Source organism: Anguilla anguilla, chromosome 10 (genome assembly GCF_013347855.1).
Source record: "Anguilla anguilla isolate fAngAng1 chromosome 10, fAngAng1.pri, whole genome shotgun sequence".
In the NCBI taxonomy this organism is placed as follows: domain Eukaryota; kingdom Metazoa; phylum Chordata; class Actinopteri; order Anguilliformes; family Anguillidae; genus Anguilla; species Anguilla anguilla.
This window is the reverse complement of record NC_049210.1, coordinates 26319903-26338461: the sequence shown is the minus strand read 5'-3', so window position 1 is coordinate 26338461 and position 18559 is coordinate 26319903.

Below are 18559 nucleotides of genomic sequence, written 5' to 3'. Positions count from 1 at the left end.
TGCTATGGAGTTCTAGGCGGTTGCTATGGTGTTGCTAGGTGGTTGCTATGGAGTTCTAGGCGGTTGCTAGGGTGTTGCTAGGTGGTTGCTATGGAGTTCTAGGTGGTTGCTAGGGTGTTGCTAGGTCGTTGCTATGGTGTTTCATGTGGTTGCTAGGGTGTTGCTAGGCAGTTGTTATGGTGTTCCAGATTGTTGCTAGGGTGTTCCTATGTGGTTGCTATGGTGTTCCAGGTGGTTGCTAGGGTGTTGCTAGGTGGTTGCTAGGGTATTCTAAATGGTTGCTAGGGTGTTGCTAGGTGGTTGCTAGGGTATTCTAAATGGTTGCTAGGATGTTGCTAGGTGGTTGCTATGGAGTTATAGAGGGTTGCTAGGGTGTTGCTAGGCATTTGCTATGGTGTTCCAGGTGGTTGCTATGGAATTCTAGATGGTTGCTATGGTGTTGCTAGGTGGTTGCTAGGGTGTTGCTAGGTGGTTGCTATGGAGTTCTAGGCCGTTGCTATGGTGTTGCTAGGTGGTTGCTATGGAGTTCTAGGTGGTTGCTAGGGTGTTGCTAGGTGGTTGCTATGGAGTTCTAGGCGGTTGCTATGGTGTTGCTAGGTGGTTGCGATGGAGTTCTAGGTGGTTGCTATGGAGTTCTAGGCAGTTGCTATGGTGTTGCTAGGTGGTTGCTATGGAGTTCTAGGCCGTTGCTAGGGTGTTACTAGGTGGTTGCAATGGAGTTCTAGGTGGTTGCTATGGAGTTCTAAGCAGTTGCTATGGTGTTGCTAGGTGGTTGCCATGGAGTTCTAGGCCGTTGCTAGGGTGTTGCTAGGTGGTTGCTATGGAGTTCTAGGCAGTTGCTATGGTGTTGCTAGGTGGTTGCTAGGGTGTTGCTAGGTGGTTGCTATGGAGTTCTAGGCCGTTGCTATGGTGTTGCTAGGTGGTTGCTATGGAGTTTTAGGTGATTGCTAGGGTGTTGCTAGGTGGTTGCTATGGAGTCCTAGGCCGTTGCTATGGTGTGGCTAGGTGGTTGCTATGGAGTTCTAGGTGGTTGCTATGGAGTTCTAGGCAGTTGCTATGGTGTTGCTAGGTGGTTGCTATGGAGTTCTAGGCCCTTGCTAGGGTGTTGCTAGGTGGTTGCTATGGAGTTCTAGGTGGATGCTAGGGTGTTGCTAGGTGTTTGCTATGGAGTTCTAGGCGGTTGCTGTGGTGTTGCTTGGTTGTTGCTATGGAGTTCTAGGCGGTTGCTAGGGTGTTGCTAGGTGGTTGCTATGGAGTTCTAGGTGGTTGCTAGGGTGTTGCTAGGTCGTTGCTATGGTGTTCCATGTGGTTGCTAGGGTGTTGCTAGGCAGTTGTTATGGTGTTCCAGATTGTTGCTAGGGTGTTGCTAGGTGGTTGCTATGGTGTTCCAGGTGGTTGCTAGGGTGTTGCTAGGTGGTTGCTAGGGTATTCTAAGTGGTTGCTAGGATGTTGCTAGGTGGTTGCTATGGAGTTATAGGCGGTTGCTAGGGTGTTGCTAGGCATTTGCTATGGTGTTCCAGGTGGTTGCTATGGAATTCTAGATGGTTGCTAGGGTTTTCTAGCTGGTTGTTATGGGTTGCTAGGTCGTTGCTATGGAGTTAGAGCCGGTTGCTAGGATGTTGCTAGGGGGTTGCCATGGAGTTCTAGGCGGTTGCTAGGTCTTTACTGAGTCCAATGACGCGACCCATAGTTCTCTATGACAAACGGTTCAAAAGTTATGAAATATCAAACATCGGCCAATCAGGAAGGGGGGCGAGGCTGATCTCCACCAATGGACAAAGGACTCTCTACCATGTCCAATGAGGCATTGCACAATTTGTGGGCAATTTTTCCCCATAGAGATGAATGGCAGAATGTTCAAATCTAGAGAGAGACCAGAGTACTGCTGCCAGAAGACAGACCATTGTGACATCACAAAGGTGAACATTCCGCCATTCATTCTCTATGGGAAAAATTGCCCACATAAATTCAAATTTTTCAAAAACCGTCCACCCAAACTTTCCAAAAAGTAATAGCATACCATTCCCGATCAAGCCGCTCGATTTGACATATTGCACGCGTATGTGGTGTGAAAACTCTGGGAGGAGTAGCGGTCCAAAAAATGGGTGGAATAATAATAATAATAAATATGTGCAATAATAATAGTGTAGTTGCCCTAAGGCAACCACACTAATAACTAGACAATTCCTGCAGAAATTGTGAAGTGTGGTTGCCGCCAACGCAAAGTCGACTTTGTGCTGAACGGAGTGAACAGTGGTAGGTAGTTGCTATGATGTCTGAGGCAGTTGCTAGGGTGTTGCTAGGTGGTTGCTATGGAGTTTCAGGTGGTTGCTATTGAGCTCCAGGTGGTTGCTATGGTGTTCTAGGTGGTTGCTATGGCGTTATAGCCGGTTGCTAGGGTGTTGTCAGGCATTTGCTATGGTGTTCCAGGTGTTTGCAAGTGTGTTGCTAGGTGGTTGCTATGGAGTTCTAGGCCGTTGCTATGGTGTTGCTAGGTGGTTGCTATGGAGTTCTAGGCGGTTGCTAGGGTGTTGCTACGTGGTTGCTATGGAGTTTTAGGTGGTTGCTAGGGTGTTGCTAGGTCGTTGCTATGGTGTTCCATGTGGTTGCTAGGGTGTTGCTAGGCAGTTGTTATGGTGTTCCAGATTGTTGCTAGGGTGTTGCTAGGTGGTTGCTATGGTGTTCCAGGTGGTTGCTAGGGTGTTGCTAGGGTATTCTAAGTGGTTGCTAGGATGTTGCTAGGTGGTTGCTATGGAGTTTTAGGCGGTTGCTAGGGGGTTGCTAGGCAGTTGTTATGGTGTATCAGGTGGTTGCTAGGGTGTTGCTAGGTCGTTGCTATGGTGTTCCATGTGGTTGCTAGGGTGTTGCTAGGCAGTTGTTATGGTGTTCCAGATTGTTGCTAGCGTGCGGCTAGGTGGTTGCTATGGTGTTCCAGGTGGTTGCTAGGGTGTTGCTAGGTGGTTGCTATGGTGTTCTAGGTGGTTACTATGGTGTTGCTAGGTGGTTGCTATGGCGTTATAGCCGGTTGCTAGGGTGTTGCCAGGCATTTGCTATGGTGTTCCAGGTGGTTGCTAGTGTGTTGTTAGGTGGTTGCTATGGAGTTCTAGGCCGTTGTTAGGATGTACTAGGTGGTTGCTAGGGTGTTGCTAGGGGGTTGCTATGGAGTTCTAGGCGGTTGCTAGGTCTTTACTGAGTCCAATGTCGCCACACATAGTTCTCTATGACAAACGGTTCAAAAGTTATGGAATATCAAACATCGGCCAATCAGGAAGGGGGGCGAGGCTGATCTACACCAATGGACAAGGGACTCTCTAACATGGCCAATGAGGCATTGCACAATTTGTGGGCATTTTTTCCCTATAGAGATGAATGGCAGAATGTTCAAATCTATAGAGAGACCAGAGTACTGCTGCTAGAAGACAGACCATTGTGACATCACAAGGGTGAGAAGACAGAGCATTGTGACATCACAAAGGTGAACATTCCGCCATTCATTCTCTATGGGAAAAATTGCCCACAAAAATTCAAATTTTTCAAAAACCGTCCACCCAAACTTTCCAAAAAGTAATAGCACACCATTCCCGATCAGGCCGCTCGATTTGACATATTGCACGTGTATGTGGTGCGAAAACTCTGGGAGGAGTAGCGGTCCAAAAAATGCGTGGAATAAATAAATAATAATAATAATAATAATAATATGTGCAATAATAATAGTGTAGTTGCCCTAAGGCAACCACACTAATAACTAAGGCAACCACACTAATAACTAGACAATTCCTGCAGAAATTGTGAAGTGTGGTTGCCGCCAACGCAAAGTCGACTTTGTGCTGAACGGAGTGAAAAGTGGTAGGTAGTTGCTATGATGTCTGAGGCAGTTGCTAGGGTGTTGCTAGGTGGTTCTATGGAGTTCTAAGTGGTTTCATGGAATTCTAGGCAGTCGCTAGGGTGGTGCTAGGTGGTTGCTATGGAGTTTCAGGTGGTTACTATTGAGCTCCAGGTGGTTGCTAGGGCATTGCTAGGTGGTTGCTAGGGTATGCTAAGTGGTTGGTAGGTGGTTGCTATGGAGTTCTAGGTGGTTGCTAGGGTGTTGCTAGGCAGTTGTTATGGAGTTCCAGGTGGTTGCAAGGGTGTTGCTAGGTGGTTGCTATGGAGTTATAGCCGGTTGCTAGGGTGTTGCTAGGCATTTGCTATGGAGTTATAGGCAGTTGCTAGGGTGTTGCTAGGGTATTCTAGGTGGCTGCTAGGATGTTGCTAAGTGGTTGCAATGGAGTTATAGGTGGTTGCTAGGGTGTTGCTATGGTGTTCCAGGTGGTTGCTAGGGTGTTGCTAGGTGGTTGCTATGCAGTTCTAGGTGGTTGCTATAGTTTTGCTAGGTGGTTGCTTTGGAGTTATAGCTGGTTGCTAGGGTGTTGCTAGGCATTTGCTATGGTGTTCCAGGTGGTTGCTAGTGTGTTGTTGGGTGGTTGCTATGGAGTTCCAGGTGGTTGCTTGGGGGTTGCTAGGGTATTCTAGGTGGTTGCTCTGATGTTATAGGCGGTTGCTAGGGTGTTGCTAGGCAGTTGTTATGGTGTTCCAAGTGGTTGCTAGGGTGTTGCTTGGCAGTTATGGTGTTCCAAGTGGTTGCTAGGGTGTTGCTAGGTGGTTGCTATGGAGTTCTAGGCAGTTGCTATGGTGTTGCTAGGTGGTTGCTAGGGTGTTGCTAGGTGGTTGCTATGGAGTTTTAGGCGGTTGCTATGGTGTTGCTAGGTGGTTGCTAAGGAGTTCTAGGCCGTTGCTAGGGTGTTGCTAGGTGGTTGCTATGGAGTTCTAGGCGGTTGCTAGGGTGTTGCTAGGTGGTTGCTATGGAGTTCTAGGTGGTTGCTAGGGTGTTGCTAGGTGGTTGCTATGGTGTTCCAAGTGGTTGCTAGGGTGTTGCTAGGCAGTTATGGTGTTCCAAGTGGTTGCTAGGGTATTGCTAGGTGGTTGCTATGGTGTTCCAGGTGGTTTCTAGGGTGTTGCTAGGTGGTTGCTATGGAGTTCTAGGCGGTTGCTATGGTGTTGCTAGGTGGTTGCTAGGGTGTTGCTAGGTGGTTGCTATGGAGTTCTAGGCCGTTGCTATGGTGTTGCTACGTGGTTGCTATGGAGTTCTAGGTGGTTGCTAGGGTGTTGCTAGGTGGTTGCTATGGAGTTCTAGGCGGTTGCTATGGTGTTGCTAGGTGGTTGCTATGGAGTTCTAGGTGGTTGCTATGGAGTTCTAGGCAGTTGCTATGGTGTTGCTAGGTGGTTGCTATGGAGTTCTAGGCCATTGCTAGGGTGTTGCTAGGTGGTTGCTATGGCGTTCTAGGCAGTTGCTATGGTGTTGCTAGGTGGTTGCTATGGAGTTCCAGGTGGTTGCTAGGGTGTTGCTAGGTGGTTGCTATTGAGTTCCAGGTGGTTGCTAGGGCATTGCTAGGTGGTTGCTAGGGTATGCTAAGTGGTTGGTAGGTGGTTGCTATGGAGTTCTAGGTGGTTGCTAGGGTGTTGCTAGGCAGTTGTTATGGAGTTCCAGGTGGTTGCAAGGGTGTTGCTAGGTGGTTGCTATGGAGTTATAGCCGGTTGCTAGGGTGTTGCTAGGCATTTGCTATGGAGTTATAGGCAGTTGCTAGGGTGTTGCTAGGGTATTCTAGGTGGCTGCTAGGATGTTGCTAAGTGGTTGCAATGGAGTTATAGGTGGTTGCTAGGGTGTTGCTATGGTGTTCCAGGTGGTTGCTAGGGTGTTGCTAGGTGGTTGCTATGCAGTTCTAGGTGGTTGCTATAGTTTTGCTAGGTGGTTGCTTTGGAGTTATAGCTGGTTGCTAGGGTGTTGCTAGGCATTTGCTATGGTGTTCCAGGTGGTTGCTAGTGTGTTGTTGGGTGGTTGCTATGGAGTTCCAGGTGGTTGCTTGGGGGTTGCTAGGGTATTCTAGGTGGTTGCTCTGATGTTATAGGCGGTTGCTAGGGTGTTGCTAGGCAGTTGTTATGGTGTTCCAAGTGGTTGCTAGGGTGTTGCTTGGCAGTTATGGTGTTCCAAGTGGTTGCTAGGGTGTTGCTAGGTGGTTGCTATGGAGTTCTAGGCAGTTGCTATGGTGTTGCTAGGTGGTTGCTAGGGTGTTGCTAGGTGGTTGCTATGGAGTTTTAGGCGGTTGCTATGGTGTTGCTAGGTGGTTGCTAAGGAGTTCTAGGCCGTTGCTAGGGTGTTGCTAGGTGGTTGCTATGGAGTTGTAGGCGGTTGCTAGGGTGTTGCTAGGTGGTTGCTATGGAGTTCTAGGTGGTTGCTAGGGTGTTGCTAGGTGGTTGCTATGGTGTTCCAAGTGGTTGCTAGGGTGTTGCTAGGCAGTTATGGTGTTCCAAGTGGTTGCTAGGGTATTGCTAGGTGGTTGCTATGGTGTTCCAGGTGGTTTCTAGGGTGTTGCTAGGTGGTTGCTATGGAGTTCTAGGCGGTTGCTATGGTGTTGCTAGGTGGTTGCTAGGGTGTTGCTAGGTGGTTGCTATGGAGTTCTAGGCCGTTGCTATGGTGTTGCTACGTGGTTGCTATGGAGTTCTAGGTGGTTGCTAGGGTGTTGCTAGGTGGTTGCTATGGAGTTCTAGGCGGTTGCTATGGTGTTGCTAGGTGGTTGCTATGGAGTTCTAGGTGGTTGCTATGGAGTTCTAGGCAGTTGCTATGGTGTTGCTAGGTGGTTGCTATGGAGTTCTAGGCCATTGCTAGGGTGTTGCTAGGTGGTTGCTATGGCGTTCTAGGCAGTTGCTATGGTGTTGCTAGGTGGTTGCTATGGAGTTCCAGGTGGTTGCTAGGGTGTTGCTAGGTGGTTGCTATTGAGTTCTAGGCAGTTGCTATGGTGTTGCTAGGTGGTTGCTATGGAATTCTAGGCGGTTGCTATGGTGTTGCTCGGTGGTTGCTGTGGTTTTCTAGGCCGTTGCTAGGGTGTTGCTAGGTGGTTGCTATGGAGTTCTAGGTGGTTGCTAGGGTGTTGCTAGGTGGTTGCTATGGAGTTCTAGGCGGTTGCTATGGTGTTGCTAGGTGGTTGCTATGGAGTTCTAGGCGGTTGCTAGGGGGTTGCTAGGTGGTTGCTATGGAGTTCTAGGTGGTTGCTAGGGTGTTGCTAGGGGGTTGCTAGGGCATTCGAAGTGGTTGCTAGGATGTTGCTAGGTGGTTGCTATGGAGTTCTAGGTGGTTGCTATGGTGTTGCTAGGTGGTTGCTATGGAGTTCTAGGCCGTTGCTAGGGTGTTGATAGGTGGTTGCTATGGAGTTCTAGGTGGTTGCTAGGGTGTTGCTAGGTGGTTGCTATGGAGTTCTAGGCGGTTGCTATGGTGTTGCTAGGTGGTTGCTATGGAGTTCTAGGCGGTTGCTAGGGTGTTGCTAGGTGGTTGCTATGGAGTTCTAGGTGGTTGCTAGGGTGTTGCTAGGGGGTTGCTAGGGTATTCGAAGTGGTTGCTAGGATGTTGCTAGGTGGTTGCTATGGAGTTCTAGGTGGTTGCTATGGTGTTGCTAGGTGGTTGCTATGGAGTTCTAGGCCGTTGCTAGTGTGTTGCTAGGTGGTTGCTATGGAGTTCTAGGTGGTTGCTAGGGTGTTGCTAGGGTGTTGCTAGGCGGTTGCTATGGAGTTCTAGGCGGTTGCTAGGGTGTTGCTAGGTGGTTGCTAGGGTGTTTCTAGGGGGTTGCTAGGGTATTCTAAGTGGTTGCTATGGTGTTGCCAAGTGGTTGCTATGGAGTTCTAGGTGGTTGCTAGGGTGTTGCTAGGTGGTTGCTATGGAGTTCTAGGCCGTTGCTAGGGTGTTGCTAGGTGGTTGCTATGGAGTTCTAGGTGGTTGCTAGGGTGTTGCTAGGTGGTTGCTATGGAGTTCTAGGCGGTTGCTAGGGTGTTGCTAGGTGGTTGCTATGGAGTTATAGGCGGTTGCTAGGGTGTTGCTAGCCGGTTGCTATGGAGTTATAGGTGGTTGCTAGTGTGTTGTTAGGTGGTTGCTATGGAGTTCTAGGCCGTTGCTAGGGTGTTTTAGGTGGATGCTAGGGTGTTGCTAGGGGGTTGCTATGGAGTTCTAGGCGGTTGCTAGGTCTTTACTGAGTCCAATGACGCGACCCATAGTTCTCTATGACAAACGGTTCAAAAGTTATGAAATATCAAACATCAGCCAATCAGGAAGGGGGGCGAGGCTGATCTCCACCAATGGACAATGGACTCTCTACCATGTCCAATGAGGCATTGCACAATTTGTGGGCAATTTTTCCCCATAGAGATGAATGGCCGAATGTTCAAATCTAGAGAGAGACCAGAGTACTGCTGCCAGAAGACAGGGCATTGTGACATCACAAGGGTGAGAAGACAGAGCATTGTGACATCACAAAGGTGAACATTCCGCCATTCATTCTCTATGGGAAAAATTGCCCAGAAAAATTCAAATTTTTCAAAAACCGTGCAACCAATCTTTCCACAAAGTAATAGCACACCATTCCCGATCAAGCCGCTCGATTTGACATATTGCACGTGTATGTGGTGCGAAAACTCTGGGAGGAGTAGCGGTCCAAAAAATGGGTGGAAAGATAGAATAATAAAAAAAACTAGACAATTCCTGCAGAAATTGTGATGTGTGGTTGCCGCCAACGCAAAGTCAACTTTGTGCTGAACGGAGCGAACAGTTTCTGTAGCATGAGCAGAGACATAGTATGGTATACATGATATAACATCACGGCAACGAGTTCATTTGCAACACACGTATTCAGAGCTAAATTAACCCTTCATCAATACTTGAGATCAGCGATTTACTCACGGTATGCTGTGACGAGTGACGGCGAATCATAAAGCTAGCTGGCCACTTCAGAGGGTCTTGGAAAAACGTTATATCTGCACTGCACAACCGCTCCATTTTAAAAAGCAAGACAGGGCTAGGGAGATTAATGTGATTGATTTATGGTTTTACGTTAAGTTCAGCTCATTTTTACCATTCAAATAAAAACATTTAACTGTGCTGCAATTCAGAGTTTAATCTGTTACCTTAGATACGAACTCATAGACACAGGATAGCCTACACACGTGCTGTTGACGGCGTTGTTCCAGTTTTCAGTACAGTCTGGCTTGTTTGAGAATTCGTTTATTCAGTAGCTGAGAGCATAAGCTTTCTAACCAGGTATAACAGCACGTCTATTTTTGTTTTTTTAATATCGTTTTTTTAGGTCAACCGAAAGCTATGTCATCATGTCATAGAACGTATTCGCTCTTTGTTAGCACTAGCATGCAAATACGCAAAGTCTGGCTTGTTTGAAAATTCGTTTATTCAGTAGCTGAGAGCATAAGCTTTCTAACCAGGTATAACAGCACGTCTATTTTTGTTTTTTTAATATCGTTTTTTTAGGTCAACCGAAAGCTATGTCATCATGTCATAGAACGTATTCGCTCTTTGTTAGCACTAGCATGCAAATACGCAAAGTCTGGCTTGTTTGAAAATTCGTTTATTCAGTAGCTGAGAGCATAAGCTTTCTAACCAGGTATAACAGCACGTCTGTTTTTGGTTTTTTAATATCGTTTTTTTAGGTCAACCGAAAGTGCTCTCATTATCGCATTAAAGCCATGACTGTTTGTTAGCACTAGCATTCTAAGACGCTGCATGTGACGAAACGTCGTCAACGAATTTGCGTAATATCTCGTGAAATACTATTATTATTGAGGACTTCTGGGTATGCCTAAGCCATATGTTTGTTGATATACCTAGCTGACAGCGTTTTCATTTGTAATTTTAAATTTGGAAAACCGTTTTTATCGTGGTCACTTCCGCATTGCCCTATATGCTTTCTGATTGCTGCTGAGGACGAACAGTGGCCCGCATCACGTGTGCAAAGCCGACCAATGCTGTAACTTCACCGTTCGCATATGAACGACGTCACCTTCTCCATTCATCTCTATGGGGAAAAATTGGGCATAAAAATTAATATTTCTCAAAAACCGTGCAGCGAAACTTTCCACAAAGTAATAGCACACGATTCCCAAAGAAGCCGGTCATTTTGACATATGGCACGTGTATGTGGTGTGAAAACTCTGGGAGGAGTAGCGGTCCAAAAAATGGGTGGAATAATAATAATAATAAATATGTGCGATAATAATAGTGTAGTTGCCCTAAGGCAACCACACTAATAATAATAATAATATGTGCAATAATAATAGTGTAGTTGCCCTAAGGCAACCACACTAATAATAATATGTGCAATAATAATAGTGTAGTTGCCCTAAGGCAACCACACTAATAATAATATGTGCGATAATAATAGTGTAGTTGCCTGAGGCAACCACACTAATAATATGTGCAATAATAATAGTGTAGTTGCCCTAAGGCAACCACACTAATAATAATAATATGTGCAATAATAATAGTGTAGTTGCCCTAAGGCAACCACACTAATAAAGAATATGTGCGATAATAATAGTGTAGTTGCCTGAGGCAACCACACTAATAATATGTGCGATAATAATAGTGTAGTTGCCTGAGGCAACCACACTAATAATATGTGCAATAATAGTAATGTGCTTGCCTAAGGCAACCACACTAATTATAATATGTGCAATAATAGTAGTGTGCTTGCTTAAGGCAACCACACTAACTAGACAATTCCTGCAGAAATTGTGAAGTGTGGTTGCCGCCAACGCAAAGTCGACTTTGTGTTGAACGGAGTGAACAGTTTCTGTAGCATGAGCAGAGACATAGTATGGTATACATGATATAACATCACGGCAACGAGTTAATTTGCAACGCACGTATTCAGAGCTAAATTAACCCTTCATCAATACTTGACATCAGCGTTTTACTCAAGGTATGCTGTGACGAGTGACGGCGAATCACAAAGCTAGCTGGCCAGTTCAGAGGGTCTTGGAAAAACCCTATATCTACACTGCGCGACCGCACCATTTTAAAAAGCAAGACAGGTCTAGGGAGATTAATTTGATTGATTGATGTTTTTACGTTAAGTTCAGCTCATTTTTACCATTCAACTAAAAACATTTAACTGGGCTGCAATTCAGAGTTTAATCTGTTACCTTAGATACCAACTTATAGACAGAGGATAGTCTATTACCTGTTAGCCTCAATGCAGTTATAAAGAGACCAAGGTGTCCAACTCGCTGGAATATAAAACGGTACGTTTTGTTGACGGTGTCGTTGCACTTTTTAGTAAAGTCTGGCTTGTTTGAAAATTCGTTTATTCAGTAGCTGAGAGCATAAGCTTTCTAACCAAGTATAACAGCACGTCTATTTTTGTTTTTTTAATATCGTTTTTTTAGGTCAACCGAAAGTGTTCGCATTAGCGCAATACATGCATGCGCTCTTTGTTAGCACTAGCATGCAAAGACGCTGGACCTAACGAAACGTTGTCAACAAATTTGCGTAATATCTTGTGAAATACTATTATTATTTAGGACTTCTGGGTATGCCTAAGCCATATGTTTGTTGATATACCTAGCTGACAGCGTTTTCATTTGTAATACCGTCTTTTGTCGTGTTTACTTCCGCATTCCCCTATATGCTTAGTGATTGCTGGTGAGGACGAACAGCGGTCCGCATCACATGTGCAAAGCCGACCAATGCTGTAACTTCACCGTTCGCATGTGAATGACGTCACCTTCTCCAGTCATCTCTATGGGAAAAAATTGGGCATAAAAAGTCATATTTCTCAAAAACCGTGCAGCGAAACTTTCCACAAAGTAATAGCACACGATTCCCAAAGAAGCCGGTCATTTTGACGTATGGCACGTGTATGTGGTGCGAAAACTCTGGGAGGAGTAGCGGTCCAAAAAATGTGTGGAAAGAATAATAATATGTGCGATAATAGTAGTGTGGTTGCCTTAAAGCAACCACACTAATAATATGTGCAATAATAGTAGTGTGCTTGCCTAAGGCAACCACACTAACTAGACAATTCCTGCAGAAATTGTGAAGTGTGGTTGCCGCCAATGCAAAGTCGACTTTGTGCTGAACGGAGTGAACAGTTTCTGTAGTATAAGCAGAGACAGAGTATGGTATGCTATAACATCACGGCAACGACTTGATTTGCAACACACATATACTCAGAGCTAAATTAACCCTTCATCAATACTTGAGTTCAGTGTTTTACTCACGGTATGTTGTGACCAGTGACGGCGAATCATAAAGCTAGCTGGCCACTTCAGAGGGTCTTGGAAAAACCCTATATCTACACTGCGCGACCGCACCATTTTAAAAAGCAAGACAGGGCTAGGGAGATTAATTTGATTGTTTTATGGTTTTACGTTAAGTTCAGCTCATTTGTACCATTCAACTAAAAACATTTAACTGGGCTGCAATTCAGAGTTTAATCTGTTACCTTAGATACCAACTCATAGACAGAGGATAGCCTATTACGTGTTAGCCGACCCAAATTTCTAAGAAAGAAACTGAGGCGAGAAATATGTGTTAAAATAGTTGCATACAGCTTCTGTGAATAAGCATCGGCTGGTAGCCAGTACTAGTAACTTCTGTTATAACGAGGGGTGCATCAACAAGCAAGCGGAGTTGTGTACTGTAGCAAATGCGTTGGGGTGAGAAAGCGTTGCTTTCACTGGCTGAATGCGTAATGCAGTTATAAAGAGACCAAAGTTTCCAACACGCTGGAAAATAAAACGGTATTACAAAAGTAAAATTTGACATATTATACATTGTTAGAAAGCTTATTCTGTCACCTATTAAATCGATGATGTGTAGATCAAGCCAGATTGTACTAGAAAGTTCGACAACACCCAAAGCAACATGTGTGGTATTACAAGCCCACATCGTTTTCTGAAGTAAGACCGGACCAGAAGCTGCTGCACACGTGTTGTTGACGGCGTTGTTGCACTTTTTAGTACAGTCTGGCTTGTTTGAGAATTTGTTTATTCAGTAGGTGAGAGCATAAGCTTTCTAACCAGGTATAACAGCACGTCTAATTTTGGTTTTGGAATATCGTTTTTTTAGGTCAACCGAACGTTTTTTTATCGTTGCATTCAATGCATGCAGTCTTTGTTAGCATTAGCATTCAAAGACGCTGGACCTGACGAAACGTTGTCAAAGAATTTGCGTAATATCTTGTGAAATACTATTATTATTGAGGACTTCTGGGTATGCCTAAGCCATATGTTTGTTAATATACCTAGCTGACAGCGTCTTCATTAGTAATTTTTCATTTGGAATACCGTTTTATCGCGTTCACTTCCGCATTCAGCTATATCCTTTCTTGTGGCTGGTGAGAACGTAGAGTAATAGTAGTGTGATTGCCTAAGGCAACCACACTAATAATATGTGAGATAATAGTAGTGTGATTGCCTAAGGCAACCACACTAATAATAAATATGTGGGATAATAATAGTGTGTTTGCCTAAGGCAACCACACTAATAATAAATAATATGTGCAATAATAATAGTGTGTTTGCCTAAGACAACCACACTAATAATAATAATATGTGAGATAATAGTAGTGTGATTGCCTAAGGCAACCACACTAATAATATGTGAGATAATAGTAGTGTGATTGCCTAAGGCATCCACACTAATAATAATATGTGAGATAATAGTAGTGTGATTGCCTAAGGCAACCCACTAATAATAATATGTAATTACTATGTAAGTATTACTGCTCAAAATATTTTGATTATATACGTTATTTTTGAAATTGAGTGTCTTTAAATAGGTTAGTGGTATTTTATAATAAGGATATATCACACTGTAATGTAAGCGTTCGTTAGTAGCTTAGCAGTTTTGTGTTTCATACACCAGATATGACGTGAAAGTTGGAACATTGCCAATACATGGTGGACGGTTGAATGTTGTTTTCATGCTGTCCCATCCCCATACAAGAAAACATTACATACTGTAGAGTACAGAAATACATCTGAGAGTTCATTATGACACATTTAGGTACTGTATGCATTGTGTGACAATATTTTAGCATTATTTATTAATCTGATATCAATGTTTCATCTTAAACTTTCACAAGGGGCTAATTTATATGCTTCATAATGGACAAAAAGCATTTTATTCATTTTTGGAGAGATTTTGGATATGTTTCTGGACCCCTAGATATTTTAGAGCACTGTACTGATGGAAAGCTTGTAATTCTCACGTGGAAATGACGCAACAGTGAGTTTCTTGAGTCAGAACAGTTGATTTGTAGTGAAATATGTGAATATGTTGTGATTTACAGCAATGCATAATTTAGACATTTTGGATAGATTTGGAGATGCTGGGTACACTTCTTAGGTTTTGCTTCATAGATCTTTAGTAGTTCTACCTATCCACCCTTAGATTTTATGAACTTGTGGTAAACAAGTTTTGGTCCACAACATGTATAGTTTAACCTGCTGTATATATGCAATCTCTCAGTATTTCATTACAAACTAAAAAAGAGCAAATTCATTTTTTATTTTTTGCCTAGACAATTGCATTTGTGGCACTTTATTTCTTCCAAAAGTTTTGAATATAAACTAATCTAAGTTAGTATTGTAAATGGTATAAATTTCTTGCTTCATTTAAGCCATTTTTCAAGCCTCTGTGGTGTTCACATCTGGAATTGTAAAGCTTTAAATAGGGTATTGGCCATATTTGGCTTGTGCGCTAAGGGGTTAAAAAACGGTTGTGGATTATGGCTATCCTAGTGTGAATTTGTACAGTCTGATCAACGTGTACCATTTAGAACATTCGCTTTGCTATATACTGTATGTAAAACAATGGCTGTGACAAAGGGTGCAGTGGCGTAAGTATAAGAGGCTGGCACCATGAGAAACACAATAGAAATCACCCCAGTGTATGTACTCACCGATTTGACGGCCATCCAACGAGCCTTCATTGACGAAATTATCAGCAAGCTCATTCGAGCTCCCAAGGTCGCAACTTGTGTCCCCTTCTGCCCTGCTCCGTTTTCTGTTATTTCATCTGAGATCCACTTTTTGTGTTTATAAGGTATTTTGTTATGCTTATCTGTAGGTAGGACTCCTCTTTGCTGTTTTCTTTAGCTAGATCACTGACCTTACGTGACAATTCAAGAAGGAGAACTAGTAATATTTGTTCAGCAATATTTGCATATCAGAAAATAACAGTAGTACGAGAGAAATGACAACAAATGATGAAATTGAGTAGTTGAAACAATATGTTTTCAGCAGAATGGGCATTTAGGTGAAGTTTGACATGAGCACAGACTATAGTGCAAAGAAAATATACTGACCATGAGCGAGATGAGTTTCCTTATTGATTGGTATATAAAACAGACAGTATGAGGAAGTAATCATGTATATTGGTTTTGAAAGGATGCGTGAAATTGCGTAGGAAAACTGTTGTACAAATTTACTTTTTTCACGTAGACTACTAGTAGTTATAATTATGAATGAGTCATGTTTTTTAATGGAATGTTTTTAATGGGGTGTTGTAGACACTAAATCCTCAGACGTACTAATTGTTAGTATGACGGTAGATAGAGAACAGGGCGAGGTGACATGAATGTAGAAACGTGGCTTTTGCTGATATGAACGTTTACTACGGTAGCCAAGTAAAGAAGTATAGTTAGTAGAAAAATGCCACGGTGAACTTTTTAATAAAATCATTAAGTGTGCCGTCATGAAATGCATATGGCTACCCTTGTGTGACTTTTGCTAAACACGTGCATTGAAGATTCTGATATTCTTATAAGTGCAAAAGCAATAGTTTACCTATTAGTTTACCTAAGGAGTAGGCAATTATTTGTTAGCAAATGTACATGTAAGAAAATGTTATTGTAGGAAACAACTTGCCTGAGGGCTAGGCAGGATTCGATCATCTGACCTTGCGCTTCCCAGCCACCGAAAAAGTAGCTGTCTGAGGTGTGAATTTTCTTCCATATGGCCTGGCTATACTGTAGCCGGCTACAAAACTTTCGCACTGAAAGGAAATGTAGCCAGTTAACTGAACGTGTAGATCAGGGGTGGGGAGCCTTTTTCCTCTGGGGCCATGTTAATGTTTGTATATACGACAGAGGGCCATAGACTTTCATGAACACTCATGTTTATTACAGACACTTTTTTCCATGTTATGCTGACTGAAGGTTCAGATATAAACTTGATGTAAAACTGAACAAACCTTAGTTTCAATGTGATGGCTGACTACACTTTGCCTCAACCAGTTGTTGAAAGTATGGTGGCACTGATGTTGTTGCCACACGGATCTGGCTCTCCAAGTTGATGTCTGTCAGTCTGGAACGAAGTCTGTCCTTGGAAAGTGAGAGCTTGGAGAAGAACTGTTCACAGCGGTATGTGGTTCCGAACAGTGGTGCCATCTTAAGCACGTTTCCTCAAATTTGGAAATTCGTCAACACTTATGTTTTGCTTGTAGAAATCTAGCAGATCCATGTTGCTGTGTCTGGCCCTTTGGACTGAGGCGCATCAGCAACACTGACATTAAATCGAAAATCTTTCACTAAATTTCTCTGACAAACGAGCGCATTCCTTCGCATTTTATGGCATGGTGGTGCAGTGGGTAGCATTGTCGCCTCACAGCAAGAAGGACGTAGGTACGAATCTCGGCTTGGGACTTTTGTGTGTGGAGTTTGCATGTTCTCCCCGTGTCTGTGTGGGTTTCCTCCGGGTACTCCACTTGCAGGTAGGTTAATTGGAGACTCCAATTTGACCTTAGATATGAGTGTGTGAGTGAATGGTGTGTGTGCCCTGCGATGGATTGGCGGCCTGTCCAGGGTGTATTCCTGCCTCTCGCCCAAGGCTTCAGCACCCCCCGCGACCCTGCTCAGGATAAGTGGGAATAGATGATGAATGGTTTCATCATCCAATTAAAATCTTTCAGCGATCATTACACGTGACTTGCCGCTGTGACACTGTCCAGCTCCCTTTTAGGCCACAGGAAAAACGCTTGACTAAACCCTTGTGAGACAGTGCCGGTGTACTGTCTTTATGGATCGCAATGCAGTTGTGCCAAAACCTCAGTTCAGCTCAAATTTCTCCAAGTTGTATTTCGTAAAGATAAGCTCCTGCACAAGCTGGCACTGGTGTCAGACATATCCAGCATTACAGCATCGATTTATGCACTAGCTAACGACCTAATTTTATAAAGATTATGAAATCATATGTAGCAAAACAATGTTATTGAAATAAGGGACACAACTCAATCAATTTCTAAAGCTGATATGGACAGCTTTTTCCTTTTCAGATGAGGTAAAAAGCTGGGGGAAAAAAATCAGCGCTTGTATTTATAAATTATGGCAGTTTTATTATATAGGCGATGGGGGAAAAATGTATCGAGGCATATAACAGAAACACTAAGAAAAGAGCTAGAATGTGCATGACAAAACACAAAATGGAAATAGAATGGTAGTTGAAGAAATACAAAGTGCAATACTGTTAAAAAGTCACTCCCTCCTTTCTTTATGAAGAAAGACTATTTCTTATTCAAAGTCTCAGTTCCAGTGAAAACCTGAAAATATGTCGGTGGCAGTGAATTGCAGTGAATGAATTTTGCGTTATGTGTGCGAAGTAAGTTATGATAATGCTTTATTTAGAAACTCGTATCAAATGGCTGGTTATTCAGTTGCTGAACGGCGTGCTGGAGTAGATCCTGAACACTTTCACACCTGAGTAAAAGCACCTGTTGTTCATAGTCAGGAATAAAATGGCTCAAACTGCCTGTATTTCTTGACTATGTCGATTTTTCCTCAGTTAGTTTAAGCGCAAATATTTAGGAAAGTCATGGAAGGAGGAGGATACAGCATTTACGGCGTTGGAGTAATTTCATTTACAACCCCAACTGCAAAAAAGTTGGGACGGTAAATGAAATGCAAATAAAAACAGAAAGCAGTAGTTTGTAAATTTACTTTGACTTGTATTCAAACAAAAACAGTATAAAGACAAGGTATTTTATGTTTTACCTAATCAACTTCATTCTTTTTTGAAGATATATTATGAAATGTATGCCTGAAACACGCTCCAAAAAAGTTGGGACAGTCGAGTGTTTACCACTGTGTAACATCACCATTTCTTTTAATTTACACTTATTAAGCGTTTGGGCACTGAAGATACCAGTTGGTTAAGTTTAGCAAGCGGGACTTTCCCCCATTCTTCCATTATGCAGGTCTTCAGCTGCTCAATTGTATGGGGCCTTTGTTGCTGTATTTTGCGCTTCATAATGCACCACACATTCTCAATTGGAGACAGGTTCAGAACTGCAGGCAGGCCAATCTAGCACCCGCACTCTCAGTTTACGCAGCCATGCACTTGTAATCCGGGCAGAATGTGGTTTTTATTTATTTATTTATTTATTTAACATTTATTTAACTAGGAAATCCCTTGAGATTAAAATCTCTTTTCAAGGGAGACCTGGCCAAGATAGCACACCATTACAAAGTTACAAAAATTACAAAACAGAGCATGTAAAAAAGACAAAGGACAACAGATACATAATACAAAATCCATCTTATGAATAACAATTGCACTCTTCAGTTACACAGTTTTTTACCAGAGCTTTGAACTCTACCAGAGAGACAAAATCATTAAGCTGCAGCGTGTTCTGAAAGTTATTCCATGACCAGGGCGCAGAATAGGAGAAAGCTGTTCCACCAAG